This window comes from Salvelinus namaycush, chromosome 14 (genome assembly GCF_016432855.1).
Source record: "Salvelinus namaycush isolate Seneca chromosome 14, SaNama_1.0, whole genome shotgun sequence".
In the NCBI taxonomy this organism is placed as follows: Eukaryota; Metazoa; Chordata; class Actinopteri; order Salmoniformes; family Salmonidae; genus Salvelinus; species Salvelinus namaycush.
Genome location: NC_052320.1, coordinates 3863279 through 3882237, shown reverse-complemented (window position 1 = coordinate 3882237; position 18959 = coordinate 3863279).

The window sequence follows — 18959 nt, the reverse complement described above, 5'->3', positions numbered from 1 at the left end:
GACTTTTAATGTGGCACCGTCATAGGATTCTACCTTTCCAACAAGTCAGATCGTCAAATTTCTGCCCTGCTAGAGCTGCACTGGTCCAACTGTAAGTGCTGTTATTGTGAAGTGGAAACATCTAGGAGCAACAACGGCTCAGCCGCAAAGTGGTAGGCCACACAAGCTCACAGAACAGGACCAGAACAGTGCTGAAGCATGTAAAAAATGGTCTGTCCTCGGTTGCAACACTCACTACTACCGAGTTCCAAACTGCCCCTGGAAGCAACGTCAGCACAAGAACTGTTCTCCGGGAGCTTCATCAAATGGGTTTCCATGGCCGATCAGCCGCACACAAGCCTTAGATCACCATGCGAAATTCCAAGCGTCGGCTGGAGCGGTGTAGATCTTGCCGCCATTGGACTATGGAGCAGTGGAAACGCGTTCTCTGGAGTGATGAATTATGCTTCACCATCTGGCAGTCCGACAGATGAATCTAGGTGTTTGGCGGATGCCAGAAGAATGCTACCTGCCCCAATGCATAGTGCCAACTGTAAAGTTTGGTGGTGGAGGAATAATGGTCTGGTGCTGTTTTTCATGGTTCAGGCTAGGTCTCTTAGTTCCAGTGAAGGGATATCTTAACTTTACAGCATACAATGAAGCAAGACAATTCTTTGCTTCCAACTTTGTGGCAACAGTTTGGGGAAGGCCCTTTCCTGTTTTAGCATGACAATGCCCCCACTCACAACGTGAGGTCCATACAGAAATGGTTTGTCGAGATTGGTGTGGAAGAACTTGTCTGGCCTGCACAGAGCTCTGACCTCAACCCCATCGAAGACCTGAATTGGGATGAATTAAAACACAGACTGCGAGCCAGGCCTAATCGCCCAACATCAGTGCCCGACCTCACTAATGCTCTTGTGGCTGAATGGAAGCAAGTCCCTACAGCAATGTTCCAACATCTAGTGGAAAGCTTTCCCAGAAAACTAGAGGCTGTTATAGCAACAAAGGGGAGGCAAACTCCTTATTAATGCACATGATTTTGGAATGAGATGTTCGACTAGCAGGTGTCCACATACTTTTGGTCATTTGGTGTACCTCTGGCTCAGGTGGGATTCCCTGCTACATATACAAATAGAGATCACGCTATATTAACCCTGTCCATAGTTACCCCTGTCTATAGTAACTCCTGTCCATAGTAACCCCTGTCCATAGTAACCCCTGTCCATAGTAACCCCTGTCCATAGTAACCCCTGTCCATAGTAACCCCTGTCCATAGTAACCCCTGTCCATAGTAACCCCTGTCCATAGTTACCCCTGTCTATAGTTACCCCTGTCTATAGTAACTCCTGTCCATAGTAACCCCTGTCCATAGTAACCCCTGTCCATAGTAACCCCTGCCCATAGTTACCCCTGTCTATAGTTACCCCTGTCTATAGTAACCCCTGTCCATAGTAACCCCTGTCCATAGTTACCCCTGTCCATAGTAACTCCTGTCCATAGTAACCCCTGTCCATAGTAACCCCTGTCCATAGTAACCCCTGTCTATATTAACCCCTGTCTATATTAACCCCTGTCATAGGCCAACCCAGTAGACAGGGGTGGAACTCACATCCAGCAGCAAATAACATATAGCCCTTGATCCTCACCAACATCCTCTCTTCCTACTTTTCCCTCACTCCTCTCTCTTCAGGCAAGATTCATGAAAACCCTGTTGTTACCTGCGGGAATACCCCAGAGATCATAGCAGCACAGACATGTTCCTCGTCTTACTCCAAATATCTGGAATGTATTTACTGAGCTGAGGTTTGAGTTCCAGAGCTCTCTGTGGCCTCAGGCTGAGTGGACATGGTTGTCATGAGATTTAAGCAGCAACATTCTAACCCTGTCCTCCTAATTTCCCTATAACGATACAGAGAGAATGTAGACTTATAATTGGTACGCAGCTTATGAATTTTAATGAATTGTAAATGTTATGTGGTCTTTATGAGTTTGATGGATTGTAGCTAGAGTGCATTCGTAAAGTATTCAGACCCCTTGACTTTTTCCACATTTTGTTAAGTTACAGCCTAATTATAAAATTGATTCAATTAAATATTTTCCTCATCAATCTACACACAATACCCCATAATGAAACTACAATTGAAATCTTTGCTAATTTATTCAAAATAAAAAAATGTATCCTTGAGATGATTCTACAACTTGATTAGAGTCCACCTGTGGTAAATTCAATTGATTCAACATGATTTGGAAAGGCACACACCTGTCTATTTAAGGTCCCACAGTTGACAGTGCATGTCAGAGCAAAAACCAAGCTATGAGGTCGAAGGAATTGTCCGTACAGCTCCGAGACAGGATTGTGATCTGGGGAAGGGTACCAAAAAATATCTGCAGCATTTTATTTGATTTTATTTAACCTTTATTTATCTAGGCGTCGAAGGTCCCCAAGAACACAGTGGCCTTCATCATTCTTAAATGGAAGAAGTTATGAACCACCAAGACTCTTCCTAGAGCTGGCCGCCCGGCAGAACTGAGCAATCGGGGGAGAAGGGCCTTGGTCAGGGAGGTGACCAAGAACTCGATGGTCACTCTAACAGAGTTCCAATGTGGAGATGAGAGAACCTTCCAGAAGGACAACCATCTCTGCACCATTCCACCAATCAGGCCTTTATGGTAGAGTGGCCAGATGGAAGCCACTCCTCAGTAAAAGGCACATGGCAGCCCGCTTGCGGTTTGCCAAAAGGCACCTAAAGGACTCTCAAACCATGAGAAACACGATTCTCTGGTCTGATGAAACTAAGATTGTACTATTTGGCCTGAATGCCAAATGTCACATCTGGAGGAAACCTGGCACCATCCCTACCGTGAAGCATGGTGGTGGCAGCATCATGCTGTGGGGATGTTTATCAGTGGCAGGGACTGGGAGACTACTCAGGATCGATGGAAAATATGAAAGGAGCAAAGTACAGAGAGATCCTTGCCCAAAAAATTGTCAAAGACTCCAGTCACCCGAGTCATAAACTGTTCTCTCTGCTACCGCACGGAAAGCGGTCCCGGAGCGCCAAGTCTAGGTCCAAAAGGTTACTTAACAGCTTCTACCCCCAAGCCATTAGACTGCTGAACAATTCATCAAATGGCCACCCAGACTATTTACATTGACCCCCAACCACCCCCCCAACATGACAGCGCTTGAGAGGATCTGTAGAGAAGAATGGGAGAAACTCCCCAAATACAGGTGTGCCAAGCTTGTAGCGTCATACCCAAGAAGACTCGAGACTGTAATCGCGGCCAAAGGTCCTTCAACAAAGTGCAGAGTAAAGGGTCTGAATACTTATGTAAATGTAATATTTCCGTTTTTAATTTTTTATAGATTTCCTAAATATTTTAATTGTTTTTGCTTTGTCATTATGGGGTATTGTGATGTCATGATGGGGTATTGTGATGTCATGATTGGGTATTGTGTGTAGATTGATGAGAGGGAAAAAAACAATTAAATTATTTTTTAGAATAAGGCTGTAAAGTAACAAAATGTGGAAAAAGTGAAGGGGTCTGAATACTTTATGAATGTTGTTAAAGGGCTTGAGAAGGGCACTGTGAGTAACAAGACAACAAGGGGTCATTCATTTACATTTTTTGTCATTTAACAGACACACTTATCCATAGCAGAGATCTGTATATAATGACAAGATGCTCATGTCTCCAACCTAACAACGGAGGCGGGAAGGCAAGTCACAAGTTGAGAGATACATTGGGCTTATTTTGGACAGATTTTGTGATTTCGCTTCAAATCTTCCTCTCTGCACAGACCCTCTTACAGGAGCAATTAGGGTTAAGTGCCTTGCTCAAGGGCATATCGACAGTTTTTCTCCTGGTCAGCTTGGGGATTCAAAAAGCTCTCAACCGCTAGGCTACCTGACACCCATATCAATCCCTTTCTGACTGCACCCCTTTTGATTTACAGTAAATGATAGGGTGCCATACCCTACCATTAGAAATACAGGTCTTGATCACTGAAAACTGTTGAGTTTCATATCATTTTTTAAAGTTTACAAACAGCGTTTCAAACTATTTGATAATTTCTTGGAAAAGTATATATTTAAAAAAAAAAATAATAATTTTAACCTTTAATTTCAATTATCTAAAAACGTGTTAACTCAGATTTGTCTGTCTGATTTGTCTCATTTTCGCATATGTTGTAACGTAGACCCTAATTTACATAATCTTTTGTGGACACTATCGGTTGAAACACAGCATACTCTTGAATACAGTGTGGGTGTCATTTTAATCATAGAAACAGAATTCATAGAATGGACCTATCCCTTCAGACCACTGCAATTTAGCTGGTACACCATTGACATTTAAATGTCATTCAATAGGTTTCTTATTGGAGGGTTGACAATTTAATTTAAAACAATGGATATTCAAGTCAACATTCTCAAATGTGTGAACCTACAACCGTCTGGTACCATTTGAAAGTTGAAATTGTATTTTAATTTTAGTACATTTATCAGACAAAACATCACACCCACCCTGTATTCAAGAGCATGTTGAGTCTCAACCCGAGCGTGATGTCAAATTTACACGTTTTTAGATCATAGACACTAAAGGTACAGGTATTGTGTGTGTTCACCATTTATTCATCATTACTCCCATATTAACAAACAATTTACTAATCATTAGTAAATGTATTTTTTCAGTCCATCATCTAAAGTGGATGCTATTTATATTTTAGAAATACTTTATAAATGTTTTGAGTGACCAGTGTAATTTTTCTCAAAAAGATGGGCATGCCATTGGTAGACATTGGTAGATTTCCTCTGTCCAGTGTATGTGTTCTTTTGCCCATCATAATCTTTTATTTTTATTGGCCAGTCTGAGATATGGATTTTTCTTTGCAACTCTGCCTAGAAGGCCAGCATCCCGGAGTCGCCTCTTCACTGTTGACATTAAGACTGGTGTTTTGCGGGTACTATTTAATGAAGCTGCCGTTGAGGACTTGTGAGGCATCTGTTTCTCAAACTAGACACTCTAATGTAATTGTCCTCTTGCTCAGTTGTGCACTGAGGCCTCTCACTCCTCTTTCTATTCTGGTTAGAGCCAGTTTGCGCTGTTCTGTGAAGGGAGTAGTACACAGCGTTGTACGAGATCTTCAGTTTCTTGACAATTTCTCGCTTGGAATAGCCTTCATTTCTCAGAACAAGAATAGACTGACGAGTTTCAGAAGAAAGTTCTTTGTTTCTGGCCATTTTGAGCCTGTTATCGAACCCACAAATGCTGATGCTCCAGATACTCAACTAGTCTAAAGAAGGCCAGTTTTATTGCTTCTTTAATCAGAACAACATTTTTCAGCTGTGCTAACATAATTGCAAAAGGGTTTTATAATGATCAATTAGCCTTTTAAAATGATAAACTTGGATTAGCTAACACAACATGCCATTGGAACACAGGAGTGATGGTTGCTGATAATGGGCCTCTGTAGGTCTATGTAGATATTCCATAAACAATCTGCCATTTCCAGCTACAATAGTCATTTACAACATGAACAATGTCTACACTGTATTTCTGATAAATTTTATGTTATTCTAATGAACAAAAAAATGTGCTTTTCTTTCAAAAACAAGGACATTTTGAAGTGACCCCAAACTTTTGAGCGGTAGTGTGTATATATACTGTATATACACATGAAGGAAAAAAAATAATTTAATGAATTTTAGAATAAGGCTGTAACGTAACAAAATGTGGAAAAATCACCCCATAACGGCAAATCAAAAACAGGTTTTTAGACATTTTTGCAAATTTATTACAAAAATATCAAATTTACATGAGTATTCAGACCCTTTACTCGGTACTTTGTTGAAGCACCTTTGGCAGCGATTACAGCCCTGAGTCTTCTTGGGTATGACGCTACAAGCTTGGCACACCTGTATTTTGGGAGTTTCTCTCATTAATCTCTGCAGATCCTATCAAGCTCTGTCATGTTGGATTATATTTTTATTTTTATTTAACCTTTATTTAACTAGGCAAGTCAGTTAAGAACAAATTCTTATTTACAATGACGGCCTACCAAAAGGCAAAAGGCCTCCTGCGGGGACTGGGGCTGGGATTAAAAGAAAAAACATATATATATATATAAATTTAGGGCAAAACACACATCACGACAAGAGAGACAACACTACATAAAGAGAAACCTAAGACAACAACATAGCAAGGCAGCAACACATGACAACACAGCATGGTAGCAACACAACATAACAACAATATGGTAGCAACACAACATGGTAGTAGCACAAAACATGGTACAAACATTACTGGGCACAAAGGGCAAGAAGGTAGAGACAACCATACATCACACAAAGCAGCCAAAACTATCAGTAAGAGTGTCCATGATTGAGTCTTTGAATGAAGAGATTGAGATAAAACGGTCCAGTTTGAGTGTTTGTTGTAGCTCGTTCCAGTCACTAGCTGCAGCAAACTGAAAAGAGGAGCGACCCAGGGATGTGTGTGCTTTGGGGACCTTAAACAGAATGTGACTGGCAGAACGGGTGTTGTATGTGGAGGATGAGGGCTGCAGTAGATATCTCAGATAGGGGGGAGTGAGGTCTAATAGGGTTTTATAAATAAGCATCAACCAGTCGGTCTTTTAACGGGTATAAAGAGATGACCAGTTTACCGAGGAGTATAGAGTGCAGTGATGTGTCCTATAAGGAGCATTGGTGGCAAATCTGATGGTCAAATGGTAAAGAACATCTAGCCGCTCGAGAGCACCCTTACCTGCTGATCTATAAATGATGTATCCGTAATCTAGCATGGGTAGGATGGTCATCTGAATCAGGGTTAGTTTGGCAGCTGGGGTGAAAGAGGAGCGATTATGATAGAGGAAACCAAGTCTAGATTTAACTTCAGCCTGCAGCTTCGATATGTGCTGAGAGAAGGACAGTGTACAGTCTAGCCACATGTATGAGGTGACTACCTCAAGCTCTAAACCCTCAGAGGTAATAATTACACCTGTGGGGAGAGGGACATTCTTCTTACCAAACCACATGACCTTTGTTTTGGAGGTGTTCAGAACAAGGTTAAGGGTAGAGAAAGCTTGTTGGACACTAAGAAAGCTTTGTCTAGAGCATTTAACACAAAATCCGGGGAGGGACCAGCTGAGTATAAGACTGTATCATCTACATATAAATGGATGAGAGAGCTTCCTACTGCCTGAGCTATGTTGTTGATGTAAATTGAGAAGAGCGTGGGGCCTGGGATCGAGCCCTGGAGTACTCCCTTGGTGACAGGCAGTGGCTGAGACAGCAGATTTTCTGACTTTATACACCGCAATCTTTGAGAGAAGTAGTTAGCAAACCAGGCCAAAGACCCCTCAGAAACACCAATACTCCTTAGCCGGCCCACAAGAATGGAATGGTCTACCGTATCAAAAGCTTTGGCCAAAAAAATAGCAGCACAACTTTGCTTAGAATCGAGGGGAATGGTGACATCGTTGTGGACCTTTAAGGTTGCAGTGACACATCCATAACCTGAGCAGAAACCAGATTGCATACCAGAGAGAATACAATAGACATCAAGAAAATCAGTCAGTTGATTATTGACATGTTTTTCCAGCAGTTTGATCTTCCCCTTTAAATAAAGGACAAACCGTGGCTGCCTTCCAATCAATGGGAACCTCCCCAGAAAGGAGAGACAGGTTAAGAACGTCGGAGATAGGCTTGTCGATGATAGGGGCAGCAACCTTAAAGAAGAAAGGGTCTAAACCATCTGACCCAGATGTTTTATTGGGGTCAAGTTTGAGGAGCTCCTTCAGCACCTCGGACTCAGAATGGGGGGTATTGCTGCACAGCTATTTTCAGGTCTCTCCAGAGATGATCGATCGGGTTCAAGTCCAGGATCTGGCTGGGCCACTCAAGGACATTCAGAGACTTGTCCCGAAGCCACTCCTGCGTTGTCTTGGCTGTGTGTTTAGGGTCGTTGTCCTGTTGGAAGGTGAACCTTCATCCCAATCTGAGGTCCTGAGCGTTTAGGAGCAGGTTTTCATCAAGGATCTCTCTCTCTGTAATTGACTCTGTTCATCTTTCCCACGATCCTGACTAGTCTCCCAGTCCCTGCTGCTGAAAAAGATCCCCACAATGTGATGCTGCCACCACCATGCTTCACCGTAGGGATGGTGCCAGGTTTCCTCCCGACATGATGCTTGGCATTCAGGCCAAAGAGTTCAATCTTAGTTTCATCAGACCAAAGAATCTTGTTTATCATGGTTTATTAGTCTTTAGGTGCCTTTTGGCAAACTTCAAGCGGGCTGTCATGTGCCTTTTACTGAGGAGTGGCTTCCGTCTGGCCACTCTACCATAAAGGCCTGATTGGTGGAATGCTGCAGAGATGGTTGTCCTTCTGTTCTTGGTCACCTCCCTGACCAAGGACATTCTCCCTCGATTGCTCAGTTTGGCCGGGGCAGCTTTAGGAAGAGTCTTGGTGGTTCCAAACATCTTTCATTTAAAAATGGAGGTCACTGTGTTCTTGGGGACCTTCAATGCTGCAGACATTTTTTGGTACACTTTCCCAGATCTGTGCCTTGACACAATAATGTCTCGGAGCTCTACGGACAATTCCTTCGACCTCATGGCTTGGTTTCCAAAGGCACTGTATATATACTGTATGTGTATTTGTGTGTGTGTGTGTATGTGTGTGAATAACTTGCATACTAACAGTTACAAATGTGGGAGTAATGATTCATAAATGATTAGCAAATGGTTTGTAAATGCCGTACAGATGGTTTATTATGGACCCTTAAAATAAAGTGTTTCCAAAATACGTTTTTTAAATTAAAAACCTTTTTTTTCAAGAAATGATGAAATAGTTTGACAACCCTGTTTGTAAGCTTTCAAATGATATCAATCTCAGCCGTTTATCTTTGTCAGTCATGAAGACATGGATGTCTCGTGGTACGGTAGGGTATGCAAAAATGGGTCAAAGTTGAGCACCTCTTATCTCCTGAAATCATATGGAATGACCCCAAGACAACACTCTCTCCAGCCTCTACGTGCGCTCTCCTCTTGACCCAAATAACATAATCGGAGTCATGTTACACATTAATTAATTGCATTAAGTCAAAGGACACAAATCAGCCAGATCATAAAGCTGCTGGTCTTCTCCACTTGTTATGTAGTCGTGTCTTTGTAATTTATGTGAGCAACTTCTAGAACCAGCTTGCACTATGGCTTTGGGTCACGATCACCCCTTTAGGGTCACGATCACCCCTTTAGAGTCATGATCACTCCTTTTGGTTCAGGAGAGTAAAATCATAACATGAAGGTGTTTGTTTGTGAGTGTTTCATGGACATCTAATTTTGTTCTGAAATGACCAACTTGGGAATGTGGCTGGCTGTAGATCCACAGATATCCCACTGGGCACAGACATCAACGTCCATTCCATGTTGGTTCAACGTAATTTCATTGAAATGACGTGGAAACAGCGTTGATTCAACCAGTGTGTGCCCAGTGGGCTGTTGTTGGAAGCTGTGCTGTAGAGTGAATTTAGGCATATGTTAGTAATACAGTAGCCTACTATAAACTATAAACTAGAAAACGAGTTCTGCAATGGTAGACATTTCCTATAACTGCACACGTCATGCAATTTCGGTATGTTATAGTGAAGTGATATAGCTTCCCTTCTCTGTTGACAGTTTAGACTTTTGGAACGCCACACTAAATAAAAACGGTACTTATGTCCCCTATATACCCAAATGGCCCGGTTGTTTACACACTTGTCCATCAGGTTTGGCTCCATGCGGCCTCCATATGTATCCAAAAGATTATGAGAGGTCTTCAAAACCAACGTTGCCATTTCTGAGCTCCGTAAGTGCACCGTGTTTAGAGATGGCGCAGATTGGAGATCCCGTGTCAATATCAACAGTTAGAATCCTTTAATCTTACAGGCTACATCTTTCTGCAGAGTAGTCAAACTTTGTGTGTTTTATATTTAAAGAGTGAAAATTAGAATCAGAGAATGTGTGTATTTATGTCTTGTTTGCTCATGCCACAACTTTATTTAGCCTATCCTGTAGCTATTTAGTTGAGGAAAAATAAATAATGGGTTGACCCTGGACTGCCCGCCATAAAACGTTTGAATTTAATGAGAATGCTTAAAGGTCTATTTTTATAGTCACATTATGTTAATCACAGTAAAGTAGTAATGTTTTCAGTATTTCCGATAACTTTAACGTTGTTGTCAAAACCTCAAGTTCCAAGCACTATTTACTAGAAGCTGTCGTTATTTAAGGTTCATTCTATTCACCTGGAAATATACTTCTGAGTAGTGAAAAGTTCATTTAAAAGCCAACTGGGAAGCATTGCAGTTTTACAGTGTCTTAAATTGGTTAACTTCTTCTGTTCATTTCAAACGGAACTCAACGGTTGTAGGCCTAGATTCCCTGAGAAAAAAAAAAAGAATTCCCTTGCAATCTGATTTATTTTCTGTGAAATCACAACTTCGGTCATTTTACACTCCAATTCATTAATGTTTGAGGTAATGGCGATGCCCACCTGCACTATATTTAGCCTATAAAATAGGCAAAAAACGCTTTTATTTATTTATTATGAAGTAGACTTTTTAGGCCTACTGATCTGACAACTATTTAACGAACCTACCTTTTTAAAATTAAATGTCGTTATTTTTTATTTTGGTACTATAGAGTTTGTTTTCTGCTACATAACAAAACGCCTTCATGTTTGTTTAATGTGCCTTGCGTAAAATGATCTCTACCTGTTCAGCCTTTTGTGGCTGGTGATTGACGATGTTTGCCTTTGATACGGTATCATCTGCCTTCAGTACGCCTGATAATGTTCCATTGACATGTATAAAATGTGTAGGTGTTTTCTAATGTATCGTCTCCCAGTTGAGTTCTAACTTAAGCATTGCGTTGATCGTACCAGATGCATTGTTATTTTCTAGTCAACTTTTTAAGTTTTCCAAACAAGCACGAAGAGAAAAGTTCGCTAACTCTATTCAAATCTTACCTTAATAACATTGGAAGTATTCCACAATTCTGACGACGGATCAGCTCCGAGAGAGATATTACCATCTATGGCTGCAGATAGGCTATTGAGGCGGCGTATTATGCTTAACCAATACTGATGCACTAAATCACAGATTGGACACATTATTGTTGTCATCTTGTTACACGTCATGAAACACATTGAGGCAAAAAATTACAGACTGTCGCTTAGTCACAAAATAGAACTCAATTGATTGAACATGAAATTGATTTCAATATGATTGAAATAGGCTATATAGGCACACGTAGCCGACATGTCTATTTTAATTACAGTCGTCTCGGTTTTCAGTTGAATCATTTTTATCCTTCACTTGTTTGTAACAATTGCAAATACTTTGGCAACTTCGTGCTGAAGTTATACGGGTTCTAACGATCATAATGCTACAAAAGGCTGTGGGAAACGAGGCCCTGGTATATTTCATTCGATATTGTACATGGTTATTCTGAATATCTTCAGTTGTCAGTTTCTATTGACCTCTGACCTCTGAAATAATCAACTGCTCGTTTGTTTCGAAGTTTTTTAAAATTTGGAATAATCAAATGCAACGGAGTTATTGCATAGCTTTTTTTAAAACATTTTTTAAATGTCCTTATGCTCTATTTGATTTCATGCAATTTTATTTGATTTTGTTGTTGTTTTTAACGCAAGACTGTCTCAAGAATTGGAAAATAACATATTTTGAAAATAAATGGAAAATAACAAGAAAATGCCACAAAGCAAGACATATCCATATCGAATATGACAGCCTGTCAATGATAACATTATCCCCCCCCCCCCCCCTCCCCTCCCCACACACACATATATTAATACCATTACCAAACTAAAACATGTAGTAAATAGATAATAAATGTCACACTGTCTTCCCTCCAAGACGATCCAAAAAAACAGAGGTTGTAGATGGCCAAAACGCTCTACCCGTTCAGACTGTCCAAAGGCTGTTGGGAAATGGCAGTGGTAAAAAATAATTATTTCTGTATCCGTTTTCTGTGTGTTAAATGCATTATTCAAGGCACCCGGCCCAGCAGTATAAGGACAAACCCTGTTGCTATTGCTTGAACGGTTCTATGAAGTCTAATTGAAGGGCAAAAAAAAGAAGCTTGCGCATAACTAAGATATCTCGTCTATTCAGTAGATTTGAGGTGATATTCATCTTCAACCAAAATGCCTTCAGTTTCATTGTGGATATTCAAAATGTAGCCAACAGCATAAAAAAAAGACAAACAAATGGCCCACCATTAGTTCTAATATGTTTCGGCAGTGTTCTCCTGAAATGATGCGTATTCTAACATTTCAAGTAGAATGCATTTGAGAAAGAACTTCAAAAAGAGCTCGAAAATCAAGCGTTGTGCATGAATTGTAGCCAACAGATTATAATGTAATATAATACAAGATATTCATAGATATCCCCCCCCCCCCCCCCCCCCACATTCCCTGAACTGAATCACAAAGAATTACTGTTGCGTTGACATTAATCCGGCCAGTTGGGTCTAAAATAATATAATCTGTAAAACAAAGTGAAGAAAAAAATGAGGGCAACAATACATTTCCTCGGGCGCATTTGGCCATTTGGCACTGAACATAACAAAACGCCTTCATGTTTGTTTAATGTGCCTTGCGTAAAATGCTCTCTATATCCCTGCCCGAATTAGTCATCTGCTTGTTTTTGTAACAAAATGAAAGAGGATTTAAATGGTTAATTGTAGCGACAGGAATCACACGTGATTGAATTCTTGGCGGATCATATCAGCCCACTGTCCCGCTTAGTCCTCCCTGTTTCACGGGTCTTTGTTCATGATCTCCTAAATCCCACCCACTTCAAATGAAGAAAAGAGTAAGAAAAAACACGCGCTCGCACAGAAACCTTGCTTTCACTGTAACCGGGACCAGAGTAGAGTCGTTAAAGTGCATGCCGGACTGACCTCATGATGGAGGCGGACAGTTGTTTGTCTTTCTCTTCGCAGCCAAACCGGACAACACTGAATAACTCTCCCGGTTTGGATCAGAATAGTTCTGGAGGTTCGTTCCTTCCCTGCGATGAACTACAGAAAAGTACACATCTTCCTCTCGCTCACCGTCTGAATCTCCGGGATCAGGGTGACTTCTACAGCTCAAGCTCCATGGGACGGTTTAACGACGGCGCGCCCGCGGACTTTACGCACGGGGCAGCCTCCACGAATCCTCGCGCCTTGCCCAACAAACACAGCAAATACATGGAAAATATTAATCAGGACCAAAAGGTTTTATCAGTAAGCGGGAAGGGCTCGTTTTATGAAAATTACCCGGAGGGTAAGTGGAGTTTTTATTAAAATAATCGAAATCACGGCCATCAGTGTGTGAGGCTACGAAAATAGTAATAATTATCATAATAATCGTTATTATTATTATTATTATAACGTAGGCTATTTACCAAAATAATATAGGCTTAACTGAATAATGTCCTGAGTCTATTGCCTGTGGAAACCGTTTGACTTATCAAACATAGGCAAAATCCATCGTGAAAAAGACCATGGAGATCAACATTTCTGTAGCCAGCTACCTCAAATTGTTTCAAGTTTGTCTTTATAGTGTGGTGACTCGGATAAATATATTTTCAGAGTTTCTTTGGCGCTGCACAGCCAGCGTATTTTTCAAGGCCTTGGACAAAAACGTCTCCAACGATCGTAATTCATTTTCACTAAATGTCTGATTTTTAATTGTTCACCTACAATTGTATTATTATCCAGCTTGTTTGAATGAATTATGATAGTGTTCCAAATGACTATCGAAAGACTTTATTAGTCCACACAGCAGGCCCGGATCAAAGAAATCCCCCCCAAAACGGAATTACTTTGTAGTATAGATCTGAATGCTGCTAAGGCTTATTTAGTCCACACATGATAATACTAGGCTAACATATTGAATTAGGCCTATATTTTGTTCCTTGCGAGTTCTTTTTCAGAACTTAATTATTTTTTTGGTGCACATCATTTCCCCAATGTTGCCTATAAAATGTTAATAAAATATTGAAACACATATATAGGGCCATGGCATGTTATAAGCCTAAACGACTACAAAATGATATAGCCCACGTAATTGTCTAGGCCTACTCAAATAAATGTGCAACTATATCTAAAAATGTATTTTAGCCTTTAGGCTACCTTAGTTGTGTCACCAAATGTAGGCTATCACAATGTAAAAATCACTTGGTAAAAGTGGACGCACATCACTGGTGATAAATACGTCATCAGGTTTTATCTGCACTTGACACTGGTAGTCACAATTAGTTTTGATGTAAAGTGCGAGCGGGCCAAAGGTCAGAAAGTGACTGAGCCGTCTAGGTGCGTGATTACGGCGTCCGCGCAGGAAGCTTCCACCCGTGCGGTGTAAACACATCAATCCCGTGCAGCCTTCACAAAATACATTCATAAATAAAAATTTAAAAAATACAGCTAAAGTTTATTTTGAAATTGATCATGTTTCTTATCTGAAAGTTCTGTTTTTGTTTCTGAATAGCTAAGTAAAGTTGCACATATCCAAATTAGATTCTCAAGATGTCCTTTATGCTAAATTTGACTCCGTGTCCTTTTGTTGTTTACGTCAAACTTTTCAGATGACATTTTCTTTTGCAATATCATCACATTTAACCACATTAGAACATTCTCAAAAATAATTGTAAAATATATTCTATTCATTAATACCATTGAATTCAAAATTAGAACTAGATTAACTTTAGATATAAAAACTGAACATGCAAATGAGATAAAACTTTGGCCAACTCAGATGTTTTGATAATGTAATGAGATGATTTAATGTGAGATTTGATCAACAACAACAAAACATCTTTGGCTTGAAGCATGCAACAATACAGCAGTCCACGTTTGAAACACTTTATTAAAGTTGTATAATATCCCATGAACTCAAGTCTTAGGATATGACATGGTTCTTCAGTATTATTTATTGAAGTTTTGAAATCCATCCTCTAAAGTTGCCAATGAAGGCATGTGAGTTCTGATAAGGACTTAGTGATGTATGTGTTCAGAATAACATTCATATCAGTCTGATTCATGTTGTTGCCAAAGACAGCCATATGATGGAGCAGAGAGCCTCTATCTCGACAGTTTATCTTTATCTGCAATCTAGATAACAGCATGGTCTGATGTCAAATTGACTGGATGGTATACTATTTCCATAGGCTTTGACTGTGGTCTTGAATTATTTATTTTCTTAGATTCTTCAGATATTAGCAAACACAACGCACGCACACACACACTTGACACATACGCAGGAGTGCATACACACGCAGGAACGCACACACTTGTGCGCATGCACGCCGAGCACGCACGCACACACACGCACACAAAGGGTTTTTATTAAAAACACTTAATGAAAGAGTTTATTAAAATTTTCAAAATAGGGGTTGTTGACTATATAATACTGCGGCTCCTGAGAGCCCCAAATATTGGTATGATTAGATGAATACTTTTTTGGGGGGACAAGAGAAATCCATTTGTTGTCAGTCTGTGAACTCTAAAGCAGTTTAACCTGACTGTTGGTTTTCTGGGTCAGATTTGAGTGGAGATGTGGTCCACATGACAGTTGCTTGCTGTCCAACATTCTGGGGTACAGTCAGACTCACACACCTTCAAAGGCAGACTAGTCTTCCTGTTTTGTCTATCGGTGCTTGGAAGGGGCGGGGGAGGGTTGGGGTTTAAGGATGGTAGAGCAGTGGGATGTTATCCCACATAGCATAAAAATGTTATACAAAGAAATTGATATATTGAGATAGGGGGATGATCAATTGACCAGGTATTCATAAACCGAGATCTCTTGCATGTTGACACTTCTTGACCTTCACAGTCCCCCCCCCAAAAAAATGTACAAATGCAAAATGATTAAAAAGAAAACATTTTACATTTGGAAAAGTTAAATGACAAAAATGCTATTTCATCAAAACTCGTTACTAATACTTCAATCTCATTATCTAATCTGCATAAGAAGTCAATTATAATATACTGTTAAACCCAATCCAATGCTCGCAAAATTTAACATTTTTCATTTACATAACAAGAGGCCAGGGAGAGAACAGCTGAAATTTCCACGTGATGTCAGTATATACTCACATTGGTCCATTTGGACTTTATCTCGACTGTACAGTTTTGTAATTTATTTCACATACTGTACATCTCCAATTACACTGGACCATAGGGAGAGAGGATGTGGGCTCTTGGTAAAAGCCAGCAGTGGAAAAAGTACCCAATTGTTATACTTGAGTAAAAGTAAAGATACCTTCATAGAAAATGAATCAAGTAAAAGTGAAAGTCACCCAGTAAAATACTACTTGAGTAAAAGTCTAAAAGTATTTGGTTTTAAATATACTTGAGTATCAAAATGTAAATGCAATTGCCAAAATATACTTAAGTATCAAAAGTAAATATCATTTCAAATTCCTTATATTAAGCAAACCAGACACCACACTTTTCTTGTTTTTTAAATTTATGGCTAGCCAGGGGCACAGTCCAACACTCAGACATTATTTACAGATAGCCAGGGGCACAGTCCAACACTCAGACATCATTTACAGATAGCCAGGGGCACAGTCCAACACTCAGACATCATTTACAGATAGCCAGGGGCACAGTCCAATACTCAGACATCATTTACAGATAGCCAGGGGCACAGTCCAACACTCAGACATCATTTACAGATAGCCAGGGGCACAGTCCAATACTCAGACATCATTTACAGATAGCCAGGGGCACAGTCCAACACTCAGACATCATTTACAGATAGCCAGGGGCACAGTCCAACACTCAGACATCATTTACAGATAGCCAGGGGCACAGTCCAACACTCAGACATCATTTATAAACAAAGCATTTGTGTTTTCGTGAGTCCACCAGATAAGAGACAGTAGATGACCAGGGATGTTTTCTTGATTAGTGCGTGAATTGGACTATTTCCCTGTCCTGCTAAGCATTAAACATTTAAGGAGTACGTTAAGGTGTCAGAGAAAATGTATGGAGTAAAAAGTACATCATTTTCTTTAGGAATGTAAGGAAGTAAAATAAATAGTTGTCAAAAATATAAATAGTAAAGTAAAGTACAGATACCCCCCCCCCAAAAAAACTACTTAAGTAGTACTTTCAAGTATTTTTACTTAAGTACTTTACACCACTGGTAAAAGCTACACTAGTCTTTTTGAGTACTTATTCTTAGATTGTAAAATCTTAATAACCTCTTTCCAATCTCTTGGCATGATGAACTATGATGTGAGGTTGGATCTAAATAGAAATCAGGGGGTTACATCCAAAATGGCATCCTTTTCCCTACATAGTGCACTACTTTTGACCATAGTCCTAAGGGTCCCTATTCCCTATATAGTGCACTACTTTTGACCAGAGTCCTAAGGGTCCCGGTCAACAGTAATGCACTAAATTGGGTAAAAGGTTTCCATTTTTTAGACGCAGGACAGGAATGTTGTGTTACGGTGAAAGAAAAGCCCTCTGTTTTGGAACAGAAATTGAATTAGGTTGATGTTAAATGACTGCTCTCAAATGGTCCCTGTGTGAGGCTGTGGGACATGTATATTACTTTAGGACAGAGGGAGAGTGCAGATACTGAGGGAGAGTGATTCTCTTCTGGGACCACAGAGTTAGACATACTGTAACAAGGCAACAGTAAACATGTCGTCCCCACGAATGATGCTCCCCCCCGCGCGTGTGACTAATACATTCAACTTAATTACTATTACTGTAATGTAGCAACGTACTAACGGACGGAGACAGCCCGTTCCCTGATTTCATTGTGAGGGACAATTAACATGAACAATAACATCTATCTACAGTCCAGTCATCCAAACACGCCCAGAGTAAAACATTATGGTACAGTCCAGTCATCCAAACACACCCAGAGTAAAACATTATGGTACAGTCCAGTCATCCAAACACGCCCAGAGTAAAACATTATGGTACAGTCCAGTCATCCAAACACACCCAGAGTAAAACATTATGGTACAGTCCAGTCATCCAAACACGCCCAGAGTAAAACATGGTACAGTCCAGTCACCCAAACACGCCCAGAGTAAAACATTATGGTACAGTCCAGTCATCCAAACACGCCCAGAGTAAAGCATTATGGTACAGTCCAGTCATCCACTCATCATGGACTCCACAAGGTGTCGAAAGCGTTCCACAGAGATGCTGGTCCATGTTGACTCCATTGCTTCCCACAGTGTGAAGTTGGTTGGATGTCCTTTGGGTGGTGGACCATTCTTGATACAAATGGGAAACTGTTGAGCGTGAAAAACCCAGCAGCGTTGCAATTCTAGACACAAACCAGTGTGCCTGGTATCTACTACCATACCCCGTTCAATGGCACTTAAAACTTTTGCCTTGCCCATTCACCCTCTGAATGGCACACATACTACACAATCCATGTCTCATTTGTCTCAAGGCTTAAAAATCCTTCTTTAACCTGTCTCTTCCCTTCATCTACACTGGAATTGATTCAACAAGTGACATCAATAAGGGATCATAGCTTTCACCTGAATTCACCTGGTTAGTCTATGTCATGGAAAGAGCAGCTGTTGATAATGTTTTGACCGAACAGTGTAGATTGCCATTTCATTGGTTTGTTATTTCATACACACAATCGTACTTTCTATCAAATATGGGTCAAATGGGGTCGAATTTCTAACTTTCTAAATGGACTAATACATCTGGGACTCACACATCAGAGGTTGTTTTCTGCTCAGTGATTCAAGACCTTCATTTAAGGAGGGGTGTTGACAGCGAATCAAAACAAACAGTGATGCAGTAGGCTGGAATGTTGTGTCTGGTCAAATCTGACTAAACCATCATTTATTTCTGACGAAAGTTTATTTCCAACACTCTCATTTGTTCATATAGTAAAACGATACCACAAGCAAGATCACTTAAGTGTTTTAA